Source organism: Protopterus annectens, chromosome 2.part1, assembly GCF_019279795.1.
Source record: "Protopterus annectens isolate FY-2018-M chromosome 2.part1, PAN1.0, whole genome shotgun sequence".
Lineage (NCBI taxonomy): Eukaryota > Metazoa > Chordata > Ceratodontiformes > Protopteridae > Protopterus > Protopterus annectens.
This window is the reverse complement of record NC_056729.1, coordinates 723,105,303-723,128,471: the sequence shown is the minus strand read 5'-3', so window position 1 is coordinate 723,128,471 and position 23,169 is coordinate 723,105,303. Positions and strand designations below refer to the sequence as shown.

General features: G+C 45.8%; 1 protein-coding gene across 3 annotated transcripts in view; it reads right to left on the bottom strand.

Moving 5' to 3' along the window:
- Window positions 1–23,169, bottom strand: part of CTSO (cathepsin O) — a 466,290-nt gene that overhangs the window by 209,624 nt on the left and 233,497 nt on the right. The gene's annotated exons all lie outside the window — the stretch shown is intronic.

The following is a 23,169-nucleotide window of genomic DNA, read 5'->3' as shown; positions in this document are numbered from 1 at the left end:
CCTTCGCATCATCCGGTCCAAGTCTGCATTGGAAATGCTACGAGTGGATCTCGATGAGGCCACCGAGGCAGGACGGGAGTGCCGCCTCGATGACCTTGAAGGAGATCAGGTCTCCTCCTCCTCAGGACCCGATGAAAAACAGGGAGACCGGATCCAAGAGGGAGGAGACCGGGAAGCCCTGGAGGGAGGAGACCGCTTAGCTGGAGGGGGGGGGGGCCACGCGGAGGCCTCGGCCCTCCGCTTGTGATGCTTCTCCCTCCTTTTGTCTTTCCTGGCCTCCCTCTCCTCTGGGCCTACAGCGGGAGGTTGAGTCCCGGCCGGGGGGAGAGAGGCAGGAGTGGCCGCCGCCGAAGCCGCAGTGGAAGCCACAGTAGGACCGGAGGCCAAAGCCGAATCCGGGGGCAAGAGACCCGCCAGGATCAGCTTGGACCTCTGGTCCTTAAGTGCCCTGGGGTTGAACGTCGCACAGATGGAACACCCAGAGGAAAGGTGTCCAACCCCAAGGCACAGAACACACAGAGTGTGGCCATCAGCCGGTGAAAGCTTATTGCCACACTCGGTGCATTTGGAGAAAATGGGTTTTTGGGGCCTCAGACATCTTAAGCTAAGGAGGACACACATGTTGGGCCCCAACACGCGCACACAGACCCTGAAGAACCAGCAAGGGAGAGGGAGGGAAAAAATAACTAAAAGAAGAGTTTAACTAGGGTTTACAGACCAAAGGGATCTAAACACACAACACTCACACTAAAGAGATAGAAAATGAAAACATTTTTCTATTTTTCTCACAAAAAATAGCGACGAAGCCTGGAGCTCGAAAATCCAGCTGCTGACGATAAGCGCGGCAAACTAGATCTGAGGTCAGTCAGGGTTGGCAGGGGATTATGGGTAGCGGGAGGAGCTAGGAGCTCGGATCTAAGCTGTTGAACTGCCGGCTTGGATCCGAAGTCGGATCCGATACCCATAGGTTGCTGCACAAATGAAGTTAACTACTTCAGATTACCCTTTACCAGAAATAAATTAAAGCATTTTTCAAGTAAATATGCAAATGGTAAAACAGATACTCCTTGAAGGCTTATAGCCGAGACGTCAGAGAGAGAGAAGCTGTTCCTTGTTTTAATAAATTCATCAAGTGGATTCTGTGGTGTTGTTTTTCCATTTGTGCTGCTGAACCTAGTTGCTGTTTTTTAAATATGCAAATGGTAAACTATTGCACCAGAAGCTGAAATAATGTCATCAAAAGTATAAGATGACTAGTAAAAAAATTCCCTTAGCATTTAAACAAGCCTATTTTCCTTTTGCTAAAATATCTACTGTCCTTTACTGTTTAACTTTTTAGTCCAACATGTAATGTTCAGCAGTAGCTAATCCCAGTGATCTCTTCCAGCAGGAACCATTAAATGATTAGGAGTAAAGTACAGTTTTGTACCTACCATAAATGTAGATGTTCCAGTGCGCATACAGCTGCAGTCATCACACTTGGGGTTATCCTGCAGTCAGGCGCGTCCTCGGTCGGCCGAATTTCAAAGTCTAGGTCCGGCGTCGGTCGTCGTCGCTTCTTCCCTGACGTCAGTGCGGCAGGGGTATAAAAGAGCCAGCCGACGCCATTTTCTTCAGTTTTCCTTGCCCCAGATGTCAGGTGCCCCCAGAAAGGGAGGCAAAACGTGATGTCATGCAAACATACATAAGTAGGTAAATCAAAACAGTAGTTGCAAGCAAATACACCATAAAGGAATACCCAAAATAGGTTGTATGTAAAGGTGTTTGTCACAAGTCCTGTCCTAAGAGGGGATGGAGGGAGGGTAACCTGGACTGCAGCTGTATGCGCACTCGAACATCTACATTTATGGTAGGTACAAAACTGTACTATGTTCATCGTGCATACAGCTGCAGTCATCACACTTTGGTAGAATCCCAAAGCTAAGTAAGGGTGGCTGGTACTAAGTGGAATTAGGAGGGGCTAGAATGCCCTGCAGGACTGCTGTGGCAAAGCCCGCTCTAGATTTTGAGTATAGTGGAAGGTGGTAGTGCTTGGAGAAGTTGTGCACTGAACTCCAAGTAGCTGCTTCCAAAATGTCCTTGATAGGGACCCCCCTGAGGAAAGCTGCTGAGGTAGCTGTAGCCCTGGTGGAGTAGGATCTGATGTATACAGGCACTGATTTTCCATGAAATGAATAACAAAAGCGTATGCAGTGGGCTATCCATTTTGAAATAGTCTGTTTGGAAATAGCCTTTCCTTGAGCACCTGTAGCATAGGACACAAAGAGCTGCTCAGATTTTCTGAATGACTTTGTTCTGTCCAAGTAATAACGCAGTTGTCTGTGAATGTCCAAGGAATGTAGTAGTCTCTCTCCTTTGTTCTGTGGATTTGGATAAAAGGTAGGTAAATGAATAGACTGATTCAAAGCCATATTGGATACTATTTTTGGCATGAAGGTAGGGTTGGTTCGTAAGGAAATCCTGTCCTGATGGAAAATGATGAATGGTTGCACAGCCATGAGGGCCTGTAGCTCCGAAACCCTGCGTGCTGAGGTAATAGCCAGAAGGAAGGCAGTTTTCCATGACAAGTATTGTAGCTCTGCTGAAGAAGCCGGCTCAAAAGGAGGCAGTGTCAGCTTCTCCAATACGAAGTTGAGGTCCCAAGCTGGAGTTGGTGGTTTCCGTGGGGGTTTTATATTTTTTGCCCCTGTGAGGAACTGCCTTAATAGAGGATGTGAGAATAAAGGAGGATCAGTATTGTATTATTCTGAAATGGCTGAAGCGTGGATCTTGATGGAAGAGAAGGAGAGGCCACTGTTTAACATCTCAGTTAGGTACTGTCTGAGGTATATTTATTACCAAAGGATTCTGACCCTTTGCTTGAGTCCAGGAACAAAAACGTTTCCATTTGGCGGAGTATGTTTTTCTAGTAGAGGGTCTCCTGGCCTCCAAGATGATATCCTGTACCTCCTTGGAGAGGAGAGTTTGTTGGTAAATTAAGGAATTCTCCATGCAGCTAGATTTAGAGTTCTGAGCTAGCTGTGAAGGGTCTTGTAGTTGTGCTGGGACAACAGAAGAGGAAGGATCCATGGTGGTGAGTTTGACAGGCTTTTTATGAGAGGATACCAGTGCTGTCGTGGCCAGTCTGGAGCAATGAGAATCATTTGTGGCCTCTCTGCTCTGGTTTTTAATAGGACTTTGGCCAGTAGAGGTAGAGGCGGGAGGCATAGACTGTCAATGTTGTCCAATTGAAAGAGAGTGCGTCCACTTTCCAGGCCTGTGGATAGTAAATAGATCTATGTCTGGCTGTCCCCATGCCTGAGTTATCTTTGAGAAGACTTGAGGATGCAACTTCCATTCGTGTGGGTCTGTCATATTTCTGCTTAAGTTGTCTGCCAGTGTGTTTTCCTTCCCTGGCAGGAATTGTGCCTGTAGTTGAATTTGTAATTCCAGTGCTGTGTTCCACAGGGTCATGGCTTGCCTGCACAGGGGGTATGAAGGCTTTCCCCCCTGTTTGTTTATGTACCACATGACTGTGGTGTTGTCTGTCCTTATTAATAGCTGGCCTGGATGCAGTAGGTCTTTGAAGGTCATAAGAGCATTTTGCACAGCTAGCATCTCCTTTTGGTTGATGTGTAGGTGCATCTCTTTTTGGGACCATTTTCCCTGAATACACTGACCTGCCATGTGTGCTCCCCAGGCGTAGTCTGAGGCGTCTGTTGTGATGATTTGAGTTGCTTGTGGTAAACAGAAAGGAAGACCTGTGTTTCTTTGGCATGCTTGAGCCCACCACAAAAATTCCTTTTGAAGGCATGGAATGAGTGGTATAATTGTTTCGAAGCTGTGGCTGTGCTGAGACCATAAGTTTTTTAAGGAACCATTGTAGTTTCCTCATTTGCAGTTTTGCAAATGGTATTAGTAGGATGCAAGATGCCATGAACCCCAGAGCCTGCAGGATTTTCCTTGCAGTTAGCCTGGTTAAAATTGCCATTTTGTTGTAGTATTGAGACAGTTGCCCTTGTTTGTCTGGCGTGAGGTAGGCCATCTGGGTTGTTGTATTTAAGCTGGCACCCAGGAAAGTTATCTGTTGAGAAGGTATTAGTTTTGATTTCTTTTTGTTCACTGTGTACCCCAGGCAGTTTAACAGTTTTATTACAAATGCCAGATGTTGCAATAGAAGATCCTTTGTGTCTGCTTGGATCAGCCAGTCATCCAGATATGGGTAGATTTGGATTCCCCGCTGTCTGCAGAAGGCAATTACTGATGCCAGGCATTTCGTAAACACTCTGGGCGCAGTAGATAAGCCAAAGGGCAATGCAGAGAATTGGTAATGGGTTGAACCTGCAAGAAATCTGAGGTATCTTCTGCAATCTTGTCTGATGGGGACATGCAGGTATGCCTCCTTGAGGTCCAACGTTACCAGCCAAGACTCCTTGCCCAGCATGGGAAGAAGTTGCTGTAATGTGAGGATCTTGAATTTTGGTATCTCTAGATATGAGTTTAGAATAGATAAGTCTAAGATGGGTCTCCAATCTTTGTCCTTCCTTGGTACCAGAAATAGTCTTGAATAAAAACCTTGACCTTGTTCTTTTGCAGGTACCTCTTGAATTGCTTTCATATCCATGACAGCGGAAATTTGCCTTTGTGCCTCTGCCCATTGATTTTGTGGCAGGTTTGGCATGCCTCTCATTTTTGGAAGGGTGTGAAAGTGGAACCTGTAGCCTCTGTCTATAATATCCAGAATCAATTTGTCCTGTGTAACAATGTGCCAGTTTTTTGAAAATAAGGCCAGTTTTCCGCCCAAAAGTGCTGCCATTATATCTTTGTTTGGCAGGCATAGGGGAAAGTCATTGCATCTGTTTTCTAAATGACTGTGGTCTATCTTCTCCACCTCTGGGAGCTGGTGTTTGCCACTGTCTAGCTCTAAGATCCTTGAGGTTGTCCTTTACCCCTTGGGCGTCTGTATCTGCCCCTTTGTGGTCTGTCCGTGGCTGGAAAGGACCAATTTTTTGAAGGCCAGTTTCAGCTGAAGCATGGAGGCTGCACCTGCAAGAAATCTAACTGTCTGCATAGATTTCGCTTTTTCCTCCATTTTCTTTAGTACCTCCTCAGCTTTTACACCGAATACATCTTTTTGTAGTGGGGCATCTAATAACTTTGCTTTGACATGATCTGGTAAGGTTTGCTCTTTGAGCCAAGCATGCCTACGTATGACAGACCCCGTGACAGCAACTCTGCATGAGGCCTCTAAAGCATCAAAACCACACTGCAAGGTATGTTTCCCTACTTGTTCTGCTCCATGCAACAAATCCTGCAACTCTTTCAAGTCTGGTTGTTCTGTTTGTGTCATTTTGCCTTTCAGCTGAGATAGCAAGAACTGTTTGCATTTTAACATATGAAATTGACAGTTTAAGGCCCTCATGGTTAAAGTGGCTGATGTATACACCTTTTTCCCCCACCTTTCTAATGCTCTAGAATCTCTCTCTGAAGGCAAAGGGTTTTTAGCAGTAGAGGCATTAATCCCCTTGGGACCCTGTGAAATTGTTTCTGGGTCAGCAGTATGGCTTTTATACAGGAAATATGAAAATCTGGAACCTGGTAATATCAGTCTGGTTTAACAGGGGCTGGAGGTAATGAGTCTGGATTAAGACTGGCTTCTGCGTACACATCATCCAAAATATCTAAGACAGGAGGAATAGCCAGGGGCCTATGCTGGGGAAGTAGTAGAAATTTCCTGAGCCTTTTCTTGGAATCTGAGTAATCTTGGCCTTCCCAGTGGAAGTGCTCTCTCAATGTATGCAGGGTTTCCCCAAAAGAGTAGTCCTTGGGGGGGAGAGACCGAGGGAATGGACTCCTCAGCATCAGAATCTTCAAATGGGGAATAGGTGTAATCCTGGTCCTCAGAATGGTCTGAAGTAAAAGAAGCCTGGTCTGAGGAAGGGTAGTCTTCCTCCAACCTGGGTCTTTTGTCTGAGGGGGGTTGAGAACCCCTGATGAGAGTAATCAAATCCTCAGCCATTTTAAGCATCTGTTTTTTAGGCATGGGGCCTTGACAGGGGGTCTGAGGACCTTGTTTTTTTTTAACTTTCATTGCAGCTTTAGACTTGGTGAATGATTTCATATTAGAGGCGGTAGGCCTGAAAACGCCTTCAGAAATTGCAGGCCTCGCTAAAATTTCAGTTTCCCCGCCAAGAGTGGCGTCAGTATCTGCAGTGGGAATGGAGACACAGGATCCTGCGGCCTCGGGTACTGAAGTCGCCGGTAAAATAGATGGTAGTCAGGGTCTGTATAGGCGCCTCGCTGAGAACCGATAGTCAGCCTAAGCATGATCTCAGTACTCAGTGCAGGCCTCGGATGACTATCCTTATCCTTGCGTCTTTTGCCTAAAACTGGCGTCGGTGTATCCGACGACATGATATAATTATATTTTTTGCCAAAATAATGAAGGGCGAACTACACCCGGTGCTTAATAATGCACTTGTTAAACCTAGCTCAAAAACGGCAGGCCGAGACGTCGTGGTCTGGCCCTAAGCAAGGTATACAGTAAGAGTGAAAATCCTTATGCGGTATTTGCTTCCCACAAGAAATGCAATTATTAACTTTGTCTGACATCGGTCTGAGGCAAGAAAAGTTTCCCCAATGGGGTACTTAGCTTTAAAGAAGACTTCGGCTGAAATACTGTTCGTAAATCTCAGGAGCTGGCCGACTGGCACTTGCAAACTGTTTCTGCTTCGGGCACCGCACGGCAAGAAAGACAGAAGAAAATGGCGTTGGCTGCTTCTTTTATACCCCTGCCGAACTGACGTCAGGGAAGAAGCGACGACAACCGACGCCGGACCTAGACTTTGGAATTCAGCCGACCGAGGACCCGCCTGACGGCAGGATAACCCCAAGTGTGATGACTGCAGCTGTATGCACGATGAACATCAGACAGTTCCTGTACGTTGTCAAACGGGATTTCCTGGGGCTTTGGTCTGATTGTAGGAGAGGTCTTTCCCATTTTTACAGTCACATATCCAATGGGGAAGGATAAGATTTCCCGTTTTTACAGTCACATATCCAATGGGGAAGGATAAGATTCAGTAAGGTAGTGTTCAAGTAAGGAAACATCATGCGACTTACAGCAGCAACTTGCGTAAAGCAGAGACTGGAATACTACATACATTTGGATAGTCAAGAAAAGAAGCAAGTCTTTACAACTGCTTTTCACTACAGCAAATGAACATAAGACTTCTTTAAAGATTTTGTTTCACATATTGTACCTCACTGAAAAGGTAAAAACGATGCAACCTTTCTTTCACTTTTATGTTTTGAGCAGCAATGTAGACATTTTAAAGAGGATACTGCTCCAAAACAGCTAGATAACTTTTATGTTTTTTTTTTTTCACTTGGAATACAGTTAAAATGTTTAACACTATTTCATTTCTTCTCATAAACATAATAGTCATCATGAATAATAACAGGCCAACATAAATCTGGCTTTTCCATCTCAGTTGGCCCATGATGAGCAATAGCTGAATCCTATGGAAAGGACCAGGACTATATCAGATAATCGAACTTCTAAAAGTTCGAACACCATATGGTTGAGACCATATGTTCGAACTCACAAAAAAACTACTTGAAAGCTTAAGCAGGGGGGCAAGCCCCCCCTTCACCCCCTACAGCCTCCCACTCTTTAAATATACCAACTCCGAGATCATGCTACAGTGCAGACAATGGAAAACTTCCATTGCCGCACTGTACAGGGATCTCTGTTGAAACGTTCAAACTTTTAAAAGTTCGATCATATGGTGTCTACCACATGACGTTCGAAATTTTAAAAGTTCAACAACATGATAGGAACCTGAAAGGACCACCTAATCATGGCATCTCGTCACAGAAAAACTGTTCATAATACTCACATTCTTGAGGAGGAAAAAAATATATATGGATAGTCACACATGCCTGGCTGTACAACTTAAAAAACAAATGAAACAACGCAGTCTAATGATCTGATGTGGTAGAGATTTCTTTAGGCACAAACAAGCCATTTTACAAAAGACCTCTGTCTATTAATATGCACAAAATCATCCAAAACAAATTTGCCCTAAAGAAAGTGAGACCTAATCACCTTCGTTCCAAACTCCACTATAACCTACTCATAGATCTGAACTCCTAGTCAAACCATGACTCACCTTGTATTCACAACCTATGAAAATCCAGAACAAAATAACCAGAACCACAATGTAAAGCAGAGTGCCTGCATAATGCAATAGGAAGAAGAAAAAAAAAAAAAGAAGCTATGACTTACCATAACGTTTCATCTGTGTTTTCGATCTTCACCTATTCTTGATTTGTGGGTACAGTTCCAATCCTTGGAACTGGACCAGACGACATATAGCTCGCGCCAGCCAAAAAAAAGTCTCTCTAGCTACTAGTCTACCCACAATGCCCCTCTCTGCATTACCTCTGCTTACAGAAGAACCCTAACTCAAGCCACAAGCCACGTCTAAGGTGTGTCCTAACAAGGAAACCCAGGACAGCATGTTGCTCCCCACCAGAACTCTATAGCAGGGGGAAGGTGAGGTGGGACACAAGAATAGATGATCAACAACACAGATGGAATGTTATGGTAAGTCATAAAATCTATCTGATGTCGTCAATCTTCATCTATTTTTGACTTGTGGGACAGCATCTCCAACTACCTTACATCCTGGGTGGCCCTATGGAAGAACATTCCTGAGAACCATAGAACCAAAAGAGGTTCTCCCCTGGAGATCATATCCAATTTTTAATGAGTAATAAGGGTATGTAGAGTGGCCCATGTTGCAGCTGCTCACATTTCTGATAAGGAAGCTTTAGAATGAAAAACAGCTGAAGAAGCTATAAATCTGGCAGAATGTGCCTTCACCTGGATAGGGAGTCTTAAGATTCTTTTCATGTAAATAAAAGAAATGCAATCCCTTAACTATCTTGATAGAGTAACCTTGGAAACAGGTTTGCCCAAGGTTGCACTTGCAAAAGATACAAATAATTGTTCCGATTGTCTAAATTGCTTAGTTCTGTCCAGATAAAAACGTGTAACTGGCCTGTGCACGTCCAGAAGGTGCAAGCAGTAAGTCTATTGATTGATTGATATTGTTCTCGGACATCACTTTAGAAAGAAAGGACAGGTTTGTTCGGAGTGACACTCTCTTTATGGAAAACTAGATAAAGGGCTTTAGAACATAGAGCCTATAATTTGGAGACTCGTCTCGCTGAGGTGGCAGCTATACGAAGAAACGTTTTCCAAGAGCTATACGAAGAAACGTTTTCCAAGAAAGAAACTCAAGTCACAGGTAGATGCAGGTTCAAATGGAGGGCATGCAAGAGACTGCAATACAAAGGTCAAGTCCCACGGTGCTACAGGATCCTTGAATAAGGGCTTTAAATGAATGGTGCTCTTAATAAAAGCCTTTGGAAGATTATGGGGTAATCACCAAAACCGTTATGGAAATTTGAAATAACTGCTAAGATACCTAAATTGTGGAAGCAGAAGCTCCTTTACCAAAGATGGTAGCTAGAAATTCTACAACTTTTTCTACTGGAGCTGAAAAAGGATCCAGACCATTATCACAAGTTCAGATAGAAAATCTCATCCATTTACTATTGTGGACGGTTTATAGGATGCCAACAAAATGTATCGTACACGAGATGGAATGTCATTATGCCTGGCGACTAAAGGAATTGGAGAAACCAAGCAGTCAGCTTGAGTGTCTGTAGATTGAGGTGCACTAGTCCCCGAGGATGGGACAGAAGGTCCGGAACTGGGTCCAGAATCTACAGGCAGCAAAGTAGATGAGGCCAAAGTAAGGGAAACCATATTTGTCAACATCAGTAAGGTGCAATGAGGATTACTTTGCTTCTCAACCGAGCTGCTTTCTTGAGGAAAAGAGGGATTGGTGGAAAGGCATAAAGGAGACCATGGGGCCAGTCGAGAAGAGCATCTCAGGGGGACTCCCCCCTGAGGGGAGAATTAGGGCAAAGTAGCTTCTGCACTTGTTCAGGGGTGAAGCAAACAGACCGCAGCAAGGCTGGCCCCAGTGAAGAAAGATATTCTGCGCCACTCTGGAATTTAGAGACCACTCGTGAGGCATGAGGATGCATTTGCTCAGTTTGTCCGCAATCACATTTAAACTCCCTGAGATGTGCACTGCTGTCAGAAAGTGGTTGGAAGTTATGGCCCACTGCCACACTCGAAGGGCTTCTTGACACAGTGGGTAGGGCTTTCTTTCCCCCTATTTGTTGATGTACAGACATGTTGTCTGAATGAATAGCTATCGTCCCTTGAGGCAAGGCAGAATGAATGCTTGCAACCCTAGAAGCTCCAGAAGACTGATATGCAGATTAGCCTCAGAGGGGAACCAAGTGCCTTGGACTGTCTTCCCCAGATAAGCCCCCCAACCTATCTGGGAAGTATCCATGGTCACTATGGCCTTAGGCTGAGAGGTGACAAAGGGAAGGCCTAGAAGAATCTCCTTGGACTGCATCCACCAGGATAGGTCGTTTTTGCATCGGCTGGACATAAAAACTAAGCGATTCATGGAGTGGGTTAAAACAGACCACTGGTTTGCAAGCAGCCACTGAAGAAGTCTCATGTAAAATCTTGCCAGTGGGACTAAAGTGACCGCTGCTGCCATGGAGTCCAATGCTTGAAGAATTTGCTGAGCCGGTATTTTGCTTGAACGAAGAATAGGGTGAACCTGCAATTGTATTTTCTGCAACCTGTGGTGGGGAAGCGATGCCACACAAGACAGTGTGTTGAGACAAGCTCCGATGAATTCAATATTCTGAGAAGGGGTTAGTTGAGCCTTTGCAAGCTTGACCATGATGCCTAACTGTTGAAATAGTTCCAGAATGAAATCCATTGTTGGTAGAAGTAGATGCTTGGTGGAAGCAGTGAGGAGCCAGTCATCTAGGTAAGGAAAGACCCAGAATCCGTGCAGCCTCAAATGTACTGTGATCACTGCAAAGCATTTGGTGAACAGCCTTGGGACTGTGGTGAGACCAAAGGGAAGCACTCTGAATTGGTAATGACTGGTTCCTAGCCAGAAGCAGAGAAACTTTCTTGAGCGTTTGTTATGTGGTAATATGTCTTGAAAGTTGACAGAGCACATCCAATCGTTTTCCTCTAAGAAGGGAAGTATTGACTGAACCGTGACCATCTGGAATTTTGACTGTTGGACAAATTTGTTTAGAATGCTGAGATCCAAAACTGGTCTCCAGTTCCCTGTCTTCTTTGGCACTAAGAATCTTGAATAAAATCTGAATCCTAATTGGCCTGGTGGGGCTTTTTGGAGGACTTTTTTTCTAGCACCTTTTGTATTTCTAACACTGCTTGATCCCTCTGACTGGGTAAAACATCGGGGCATATTGCTTGGGTTAAAGGGTGAAGGGGATTAAATAACCTCTGAAAATAATTTGTAGCACCCAGGCATCTGTAGTTATGCAATGCTAGGTGTCTGGGTGCAAGGAGAATCTTCCCCCGACTGCCTCCAGAAGCAAGCAATTGGGCCCCCTTTCAGGAGCGCTGGTAGGTTTGACCAGAGAAGGACTCCCTGGAACCCTGATTCTACGGACCACCCCTGCCTCTGGAATGGCATCTTCCATAGTAACTACTCCCTCTGCCCCAAGAGGAGTCCGTGCCATGTATGGCCTGGAAAGGCTTCTGGGACTTCTTGAACCACATTCCGGCACTCTAATTCCTGGAGTAGGATCGTTGAGGAGGGGGAAAATGTACATCCACACCAGAGTCTTTCCATCCTTTTCACACCTGGACAGAGGGTTTCCTTAACATTTGGACCAAACAATGAGGATCCGTCAAAGGGAAGATGAAGGAAGACTTGTATGGTTCCGCAAACTCGCACAGGCACATCCATGTGTGTCGTCAAACAGCAACACCTGAACCTGCTGACCTAGTAGCCCCTTCGGCTACATGAGCAACGAACCTCATGGACGAGTTCGAAATTGACTCCAGGGTAGCTACCTGGGAGAACATCTTTTCTTGGACCCCTCAGCCACTGCTCCCACCAGGGCATTTGACAGCTCCTTGACCAGATCCCTCTGAAGTCTAGTAAGTGTGCCAAAAAGTTCAAGGACCTGATGGAGAAGGTTGATGAAAAATAGACCCGCTTCCCAAATCTGTCCATTACCCTAGACTCACTTTTAGGAGGATGTACAGTAGAACTTTCCTCGGCTAGTTCTTTCTCGGTGGCAGTCGCTACCACCATGGCATCAACTACTAAGCCCCGTGTCCAATGTGGATGGTCCTCAGGAGCAGAAAATATTTTGTCAGGTCTCCGGGGCACAGGTTCTACAGAGTCAGGAGCCTTCCAAGCCCGCTGATCGATCAATTTAACTAGGTCATCAGTGAGCGAGGTCACCCAAGAGGTAGACGGGTGAGCACCAAAGGCCTGCACATACAGATTTCTCAGAGGAAGGTTCTTTGGACTTCCAATCACCCTTCTGTTTTAGGATCTCAAGAATGTCTCCGAAAAAGATGTCTTCTGGGGGTGACTGGGGGAACCCAACCCCTCATCGAAATCAGTGTCCTCTGTGATGGATTCTTTGGGAGAATCAAGATGTTTCCTCTTACATGATCTCTTCCGAAGTGACTTTTCAGTGGGAGCATCTGAAGAGGACTCAGAAAAGGGTACGTCTTTAGTAGGCAAGTCTTGCGACCTTGGAGCTCACTGTCCAGGGATAGAGGTTGGTGGTAGAACCGATAAACCTGGGGTCAAAGGGTGAGACTATGGTAACACAGGAGTCACCTGATATGAGGCAGTGGCCAAGGCTCTTTCCATGGCTTGAAAGGCAGGACCCCCTAAGGAGGGATGGGAGCCCGGAACAAAGACAAACAAACTTGGAACCGGGGTCATACCCTGCCTGAGAGACACACCTGACAAAGCAGAACCGATTCTCTGTCGGTGCAGCCCGAAGAGGCAAGGCCAGCTCCATAAAAAAAAGTAGCCGCCTCAGGCCCGACAGAGAAGACACGGTCCCGGGGAACCATCAGTCCTGAAGGCACTGAAGGCATCAGAGCCATACCTGGCGAAGACAAAAAGGTTATTAGTGACAAAGTTATTTGAAACTGTGAAGTTATAAAGCCTGTGAAGAGGTCAGAGGAGGAGAATAAGAAGGGATCAAAGGAGAGAAACCCCCTGCACCAGAAGGGAGAGGGGGCTGAGAAGATGAGGGAAGTCCCCTGACTGTCAGGATCAGATTCACCAACCTTACTATATCAACTTCTGAGAGACTTCTGGTGGAGCAAACAAACAATCCAGAAGGAAACTCTGGTCTCTCTAGAAAGGGGCTAGGGAGTTATCCAAAGGAAGGGTCAATGGAGGGGGAATAAGTGGTCCTGGTCTGAGTAGAAATATCAGTCTTTGACGCTGTCTGCACAGCCGTGGGAGATATCTGTGCCAACATGGCAGCAGTGACATTCGATGCAGGTGTCTGAACCAAAGCCAAAGTAGAAGAGGTAGGAGTTGTAGGGCGCTGTGGTTGGTGTCAATGGCTCCGGTAAGGAAAAGGTGCCGAAGATTCAGTACATTCTGAAAGCTTCGGAACCTTATATTTCAATTCCAAAGAGGAACCTGCGGATGCATGCTTATGCTTTTTAACAGTCGGTGCCAAGGGAGATGTCAGCACTGAATGGGAAGTTTTGGAATTAGAGGCTGGAGTGGACTGGTCGGCCTTGGACAAGGCTTCTTCGAAAGAGGCTTTGAGAAAAAGCTTATTCCTATGTTCTACCAGGGGTCTACTGCTGAAACCCTGGCAGACTGTACAGTCAGTATTTAAGTGGGGTACACCCAAACAACAAACACAACAATCATGGCCATCCAAGCTTAGCATTTTCCTGCCGCACTCTTTACATTGTTTGAAACCAGTAGTGGACCTTTTGTATTCATCTGCCATCCCTCTAAATAAAAACCAGGACAGGCAGAAAGAAAATTAAGGATTCTAAAGATTTTAGAGATTAATACCAGTAACCAAGGTAGAGAAATAAAAAGGACAAAAATATAAAGTTTTACTTAGCTACGAGAGAGGAGTCTGCTGATACGTCTTGCTGTAAGAGCAGAAAACGAGATCTGAGGCAATGTAGGGAGGGGCACTGTGGGTAGACTAGTAGCTCGAGAGATTTTTTTGGCTGACGTGAGCTATATATCGGATGGATCGGTTCTGAGAATTGGAACTGTACCTACAAGTCAAGAATAGATGAAGATTGACAACATCAGATGAAAATGTTTATGAAAATCTAAAGTCAAGATAAAGCAAGTCCAAGCCTATGTGACTGCCCAGTATTTCACAGTATTCCAGCACTGGCCGGAATGTTTTTTTTAACACCATCAATACAGAATGAATAAGAAACACCTGACAACATTCAAAGTATGTTAGGAAATGCATCACTGTCATAATAAGTTCATAGGCTGGTACTAGGCTATCGGCCCTAGGGCCTATACAAGCCTAGTCATAACAATTCCCTGGCTATTTCTTCCCACAGTATCTACTTCCTTTAATACAAAAAGAAATGTTTAAATCAGGAAGAAAAAGCAGTAACAAAGATATCTTATAGGCAGCCAAATGGCTTCATCTAGTGGACAATGTAAAATGTATGTACACCATCTGGGGTGATTTGATCCAAAACATCAGCAACCATATTATTATAAGGCACCAACAATACAACTGGTTCATCAGCACTGAACTTGTCTAGGAGGCTGTCTGGAAAATGGCCAAAAAGATCAAACTGCACAACCTTTAAAATTAGAAGTTATGTACCTACCATAACGTTCCATGTTAGTTGTCTTCTCTCGCCTTCTTTCTTGCTGGATGGGTTCGGAGCCGATCCTCGGCTCCGACTCGGCACTTGCTATGCTCGAGAATCACTTTTACCAGCTTGAGGCAGCCCTATATCCCATGATGCAAGGCGGTAATTACCCAGATCTCGTTTGGTATCTAGGAGGAAAACTGCCTGCAATCTTTCTACAAGGAAAGCAGAATAATTAGCCTAGAAGACTGTAAGAGGAACCAGGTAACAGAGATCCCAAGCTAACTGGTGTCCGAGGGAGAACAATCTCCCCAAGAAGGGGAAAAACAAGGTCTGTCCAGGCTAGGGGGACAGGAGGGAGGGACGCAAGAAAGAAGGTGAGAGAAGACAACTAACATGGAACGTTATGGTAGGTACATAACTTCTAAATGTTAAGTTGTCAATCTCGCCTTCATTCTTGCTGGATGGGACCGCGTCCCTAGCACCCCTATCCTGGGTGGCTCAATGGAACAGACTCTTGAGAACTGTGGAACCAAAACTTGCCCTGTCCCTGGAGGCCAAATCCAATTTGTAATGAGAAACGAAGGTATGAGGAGTGGCCCAAATGGCTGCTGCACAAATAGTGTCCAAGGGTAGTCTAGCCTGAAAAGCTGTAGATGTGGCTAGACCTCTAGTAGAATGCCCTTTAGGTTTGGAGATCAGCTGTTTGCCCCTCAGCTGATAAATGTCAGAAATGGTGGACGATAGCCATCTGGATAAGGTTACTTTAGAAACAGGAAGACCTTTCCTATTTTCAGCATAGGAAAGAAAAAGCTGATCAGATTTCCTAAATTGCTTTGTTCTGTGCAAATAATATCCGAGTTGGCGATGAACATCTAGGCAATGCAGTTTTTGTTCTGCCCCGTTAGAATAATTGGGAAAAAATACAGGAAGGTCAATGGATTGATTTAAATTTGTTTTAGAAGCAACCTTGGGCAAAAAGGATGGATTGGTTCTTAAGGACACTCTATCCTTGTGGAAGGCCAAGTAAGGGGGACGAACACAGAGGGCATGTAGTTCCGACACTCTCCTAGCCGAAGTAATAGCAACTAGAAAGAGTCTTCCAAGAAAGACATTTTAATGAGCATGTAGCAGCCGGTTCGAAAGGGAGAAGAATCAAGGATGCCAGCACTAAATTTAGGTCCCACTGTGGTGGAGGATCTCTAACAGGGGGCTTAAGAAGGAACACCCCTTTAAGAAAAGCTTTACAAAGTTTGAGAGACATGATATTGTGGTCTGCAAATCCGACATGGAAATTAGAGATTGCTGCCAACTGGACCTTAACTGTGGAAGCAGAAGAACCGGAGCGAAAAATTTCAGCAAGAAAGTCCAAGACCGATTGACTAGGGGCAGTAAAAGGATCTATGTTCTTAGACTTTGCCCAAAAAGAGAAACGTTTCCACTTACTAGAGTAAATCCTCCTGGTAGAGAACTTTAGAGAAGCTACTATTATATCTCTAACGGGGTTAGAGATCATAGGAAGCCTGGTAATGAAGGAAGAGGAGCAACCAAGCAGTGAGGTTGAGGGAATGAATTGATCGGTGCAGTTGACCCGACTGGTGGGTCAGAAGATCTGGAATTGGATCCAGATGCCAAGGCTGCACCATGAGATGGCGATGAAGGAACGGGAACCAAATTTGTCGAGGCCAGTAAGGGGCAATGAGAATCATTTAAGAAGGTAACTTTCTGGAGAACTTGAGGTATCAACGGAAAGGGGGGAAAAGCATAAAGAAGTCCCCGGGGCCAATCTTGGGTAAGGGCGTCTCTGGGGGGATGGCCCAGAAGTGGAAAGAGAGAGAAGAAGTGTGGGCATTTGCTGTTTTGGGGAGTAGCAAAAAGATCGCAGCATGGGCAGCCCCACTTCTGAAAAATCTCCTCCACTGTGGAAAGTTTGAGAGACCACTCGTGAGGCATGAGAATAGCTCTGCTCAATCTGTCCGCTATCATGTTGGTTCTCCCGGTGATATGCGTTGCTACCAGAAACCGATGAGAGGAGATCGCCCATTGCCAAAGTCTGAGAGCTTCTCGACACAAGGGATAGGACTTGGTTCCGCCCTGCTTGTTGATGTACCACACCATGGACATGTTGTCCGTGTGAACTGCAATAGTTCCTAAGGGAAGAAAGTCGTTGAGGGCTTGCAACGTTAAAAGCACTGCTCTCATCTCTAGGACATTTATGTGCAGGTGGTATTCGAATGGTTGCCACGTGCCATGAACCATCCTGCCCTGATAATGCCCCCCCCACCCGATCAGGGAGGCATCCGAAGTGACCGTGGCTACCGGGGCCGGAAGGACAAACGGTCTGCCCTGATGGACTAGGGGAGAAGAAGTCTACCAGGATAGATGGCTCTTGCAGGTTTGTGTCACCAGGATCTTGTGACGCATGGGGAGCTGCTGGTAGGACCACTGAGTGAACAACATCCATTGTAGGAGGCGCATGTAAAAACGGGCCAGAGGGAGAAGTGTGATGGCAGCTGCCATGAGGCCCATCACTTTCAGGACCAACCTGGCTTGTACTCTTTTGCTGGATAGGATGATCCGAACGTGGTTTTGGATATCTAGGATTCTTTGACTTGTAAGGTTTGCTGACATCCGAGTAGTGTCTAGATTTGCGCCTATAAAGGCAATAGATTGGCAGGGCGATAAGGAAGACTTTTGGAAGTTGATTGAAATTCCTAATTGACCGCAGAGACGTAGAGTATAATCTCTGGCTTGGAGAAGTTGATGCCTGGTGGTGGCTGATAGCAGCCAGTCGTCTAGATACAGAAACACCTGGAATCCTTGACGTCTCAGGTGAGCCGTGACCGCTGCCATGCATTTGGTGAACACTATGGGGGCTGTAGTGAGACCAAAGGGCAGGGCTCTGAATTGAAAATGACTGGTCCCCAGCCGAAAGCGGAGGAACCTTCTGGAGCGTCTGTGGATTTTTATGAAGGTCTATGGAGCACATCCAGTTGTTTTTGCCCAGGAAGGGCAAAATCGATTGAAGTGTGACCATCCGAAATCTTGTCTTTTTGACAGACTTGTTCAGTCTGCTGAGGACTAATATTGGTCTCCAGTCTCCTGTCTTTTTGGGAACCAAAAAGAACCTTGTGTAGATTCCGGATTCTAATTGATCTGTTGGAACTTGTTGGATGGCCCTTTTTTCTTAGAAGCTTTGATATCTCTAGCTTCGCAATCTCCCTTAGACCGGGTGGAACGTCTGGAAGGGAACCTTTTTGAGGGAAGGGGCTTTCCTCGAAGGGGATTTTGTAACCCTTGGATATGATCGACTGTACCCATCTGTCTTGAGAGAGGGAAAGCCAGGCTTCTGGGTACAGCGACAATCTCCCCCAGACTGCCTCCAAGGGCGGGCAGTCGGGCAACACCTCAGGGATGCTGGAAGGGCTTGTCAGAGAGAGGCTCTCTGCTGCCCTGGTTCTGCGGACCTCCTCTGCCCCTAGGGTGGCGTTTGTTGTTATTACCCCCTCTGCCTCTGGGGGTAAATTGACCACGTGCGTCAGGCGCGACTCCCTGAGATTTGCGGAACCACATTTTCCCTCCCTTCTGACCTTTGGGGTAAGGTCTAGAAGGGGTGGAGAAACGGACTCCTACGGCAGAAAGAGTCTTGCCCGCACCTGGTTAATGTGTCCTTCACCTGAGGCCCAAACAAAGTAGTGCCATCAAAGGGAGAATTTGTGAAGGACGCTTAAAGGGGTCTGCGAAATTGCAAAGCCGCATCCAGGACTGACGTCTAAGAGCCACTCCTGTTCCCGCGGCTCTACTCGCCCCATCGGCTGCATAAGAAATGAGCCGCATGGAGGAGTTAGTAATGGAATTTAGGATTCCAAGCTAAGAGGCAATCTTCTCCTGAGCCCCAGCAGCTGACGGATTCTGTACCACCTCACCCAATTCTTTGAGGATGTCTCTTTGAAGTCGGGTGAAGTGACATAATTCAGCGAACGCATAGCAAAGGTCGCTGAGGAAAACATCCGCTTACCATACCTGTCCATGGTCCTAGACTCCTTGTTAGAAGGATGGACTGGTACAGAAGGATCTGCAAGTTCCTTTTTGGTGGCGGCTGCCACCAACATGGCATCAACTGGAACACCTTTCGTAAGAAACTGTTTCTCAGTGGGGGCCGTGATAAATTTAGAAGGCCTCCTGGGGACTGGTTCTACAGAATCAGGAGATGCCCACGCCTTTCGAGCTATCACGTCCATGAGGGGGTCGAAAGGCGGAGACACCCAGGAGGTGGAGGGTCGAGATCCAAAAGCCTCCAGGTATACAGACTCATCCTCGGAGGGATTAATGGAGGGCCAGTTTCCCCTCTGTTCTAGGAGTTCTAGGATGTCTGAAAAGGAGACATCCTCAGAGGGGGATCTTGGGGACCCCTCAGACTCATCTAAGCCGGTATCTGATGTCGTAGACTCAGGGGAGTCTAAGTGCTTCCTCTTGCAGGTCCTCTTACGCGGGGGCTCTCCTGAAGGATCAGGAGAAATCTTGGAAGAGAAAGTTCTTCCCAGTGGGGAAACCTGGGGCGATGGATCTCTGGGTCCGGGAGCAAGAGTGGGAAGAGACATCTACAGGCACCATAGAGGGAGGAGCTAAAGGAACAGACTGTTGACTAAGCTCGGGGGCTAGCACACTCCTCATCACCTCGAAGGTTCCCCTCCCAGGGAGGGCCGAGAGACCCCGCTCCGAAGAAACAAGGACCCCCTGCCCCACCGAAAGGGAAGGCTCCGAAGCAGATGTCGGCGCCGAGCTCACCAAGGCCGAAGCCCCAAGAGGGAGAGCGGGGTCGGACAAGGGTCAGATGCCACTTGCCCCCTCGGAACCGACCAGGGAAACCCGATGACCGGATCCCTTCAAGGAAGGTCTCGAGGAGGAGATAGGAGTCGAAGACGACGGAGCCGAAAGGTGTGGAATCTGCTCCAAAGCCGCAACAGTCACAGTACCAATAATCTCCGCCTCCGAGCTCTGAAGGAGAGTCGAAGGAGGAATCTCAGGAGGGTGTGGAATAGCGATCGTCTGCTGAGACGGGCTATGGAGCATCTGGGCCAATGCTTGTGATTTTAGTAGTCTACTCACCACTCTCTCCAAGTCGTGGTCTGAAAGTCTGGAAGACCTTGACGATCGGCTCAGATGGCTCTGTTCCGAAAGCAAGGGGGAGGCCGGAGCAGAGTGGATAGACTCCAGTGAAGGAGATCTAGACCTCTTCCTCGACGGAGCCATCGGAGCAGACGAACCTTCGGTCCCAGTTGGAGCCGACAGCTTATCGGCTCCCAGCTGAGGTAGATAGGTCTCGGCTCCAGCCGGAGCAGAAACATGCTTCGAAGCTAGGGTATCGGCTCCAGCCGGAGCCGACATGGATGCCGAAGCCAGGGTATCGGTGCAGATCGGCGCCGATACAGAAATTTCCAAGGAGGAAGGATCGGCTCCAGATGGAGCCGATATCGACTCTGGAGGAGTCGGAACCAAGGCCACAGACTTGGACACTGAAGTCTTGGTCTTGGGTGGCTTAGAGGGCTTCCCGGAACCGACCTTAGCCGGGGAGCTCTCAGGCTTAAGGAGACACGTGAGGATCAACTTATTTCTACGCTCCTGCAGGACTCTCTGGCTGAAAGAATGACAAATAGCACAGGAGTCCTGCAGGTGTAGGGGTCCCAGGCAATAAATACAAGAAGTGTGACCGTCTGTCAGAGACATCTTCTGACAGCACGAGTCACACTTCTTAAAACCTGAGACCCTAGTGTCTTTTGACATGATTGAGTTTAAACACAATCACACACACACTCAGTCCTATACACTAATTAAACAAAAACACAGACACACCTAACAAAAAATCCTGACCGAAATTGTTTAGGAGGGGAAGGCCTAAGGCCTGACTAACAGAAAAATTATACAGGGATCGAGAAAAAATAAAGGGAATAGGGTCTAAGTGAATCGAGGACTATTGACTATAAAAGGGAATAAAATATTTAAAAGCTGGGGTAGTTAAATCTCTGAAAAGAGTAATGAAAATTCACTTACCAGGAGCTGGTAAAAAAGGTGACCTCATGAGCGAAGCGGCAAACTAGATCTGCGTAATTACCACCTTGCATCATGGGATATAGGGCTGCCTCGAGCTGGTAAAAGTGATTCTCGAGCTTAGCAAGTGCCGAGTCGGAGCCGAACCCATCCAGCAAGAATGAAGGCGAGACTGACAACTTAACATCCCTGCATTTCACCAGATCCACAAGAGGTCAAGTCCAAAGAGAATCAAGAAACAGTACAATCCAGAGTCAGGCTGCACAAGGACGTCTGCAGGCCAAGCTGAATGATTCCAAGTTATGACATTTGTTGAACTGACATAGCAGTATCCGAATTAAACCAAAACTTTCAATCAGCTGTAAAACTTATATCTGCAATGAGCTTGCATGTCTCATCACTGATCCACACAATAAATCCCCTATGATCCACCACCTGGGGGACTTATGAACCAGACTAAAAAGGACATCTAAGAACCCCACAAAAATGCACCAAGGTAACCTGATGGGTGCTGCACAAAAGAGGAATCTGCAATTCACTTTGGCACTAAGGTGTTCTACTCACTTCTGTTCCAGATCCAGTGAATAACCGACTGCTACCACTCACTAGCATTCCCCTAACAAGCTATGCATCACACAGCACTCTTTTGTGAAGTAAGATGCAAGGCATGGAACTGAGCAGTCATCCAACAAAGTCTCTGTAATGAACACCAAGAAAACCACAAGAAAAGTCCAATGTAATAAGCAGCAAGAACAAATGTTAGCTGTTGACAAAAATACAATAAAAATGTAAGCAATAAAATGAACAGCATCTACGCAAGGTAAATATACTAAATATACTAAAAGGGACATGGATGATGTACCCCAAATATATTGAATAATAACACAATAACAGCAAAAAAATACTATGCAAATTTCTAGGTATAATGCAAGAGAAATATCTCTGAACATTCCTTGCAAACACAATCAATGTGCCAAGCGTAAAAACAAGTTTGAAATTACCCCAGACAATTAAAATGGGCTATATGGATTTGAAGCAATAAAATGCCTGAAAAGGTGGACAGAAGAATACAACAAATCTGCTGTGCAACTCGTAACAAAAACTGCCAGACATCCACTTAGCTGAGAGCAGGCAGTCCCCAAAGGTTGACACAAGTTTTTAATAATCAGTTGATTTCAGTTAAATGTAGGTTAGAGAGAGAGAGAGAGCAATCCAATCAGTTCTATACGGGGAACCACCCACTGGCTCTGTCCAGCAGTCAGGCATCTTCCTAGGAATAGAATGGGAAGACAAACAAAACAGGAATGTTGAAGGTCCTCAAGATCTGCTCACCAACACAGAAACATAATAATTAGAAGTACTCCCAAACTAATCTCTGGACCCTAGACAACATCAGTAGGGCACTGAGAAGCTCTCATATCTAAAAGCAGAACATTCTCCCCATTTCCAGGTGAAAACTGTCTCAATAAAATAAAAATAAGAAAAATGTTGCTATACTATGCCAATATTAGCGCAACAAGTTAGTGTTATACTGTGACTTAGTTGGGGTAACAAAGTGAGCTGTGTGCAAAGTATGCCCTGTTAACCAGAGTCTGAACCCTCCAACCACAAGATAAATTAAATAAAAGGTACTCTATATAAATGTGTTATGAGGACCAAAATACTGATATCAAAAATACGATATGCAATGCAACTTGCAAATCCTTTAAAAAAAGCAGTGTGTCTAGGTCACTCATTAAAGAGATAAGTGTCCAATAGGTCCCAGCCAATTACAAAGTTAGAAATTTTGGCAGTAAGGTATGCTAACAAAAATATTCCCTTCCATCTACAGAGCATGAAAAAATAAAACAACTAAATCAAATAATTAAAAATATATGTACAAGCAGTTTCCCATATCCTGATAAATCAATGATCATAGTTTGTCTGACACTGCCAGGACAGGATGGATGGATTAGTACTAGGCTAAGTGCACTTGTGGGTTATTTTAAGCCTAGTCAATTACTCCATGTGAAAATCAAACCCTGCACCTTGTGTTTGTAAGGAAAACATCTTAACCATTACGCGAACCTCTCACCCCGGGCAAACAACCTTTCTGCAACATCCATTATGATCTGCCTTTGTCAAGTAGGATTGACAGAGATTTTATCAACAAAATTACAGGAAAGCTAACAAACCAAACACAAATGTATTTATATTTAAACACTGCATCATCAGGAGGGCAATAGCTTTGGTTGTATGGACAGAATACCATGTTAATAAGTTAGTAATGGTGGTCAAGAGCCAAAATTGAAAAAGCTAGAGTGACCTGAGTTAGCATACAAGATTACATTGTTTGCATTTCTTCATACCCTACTGCC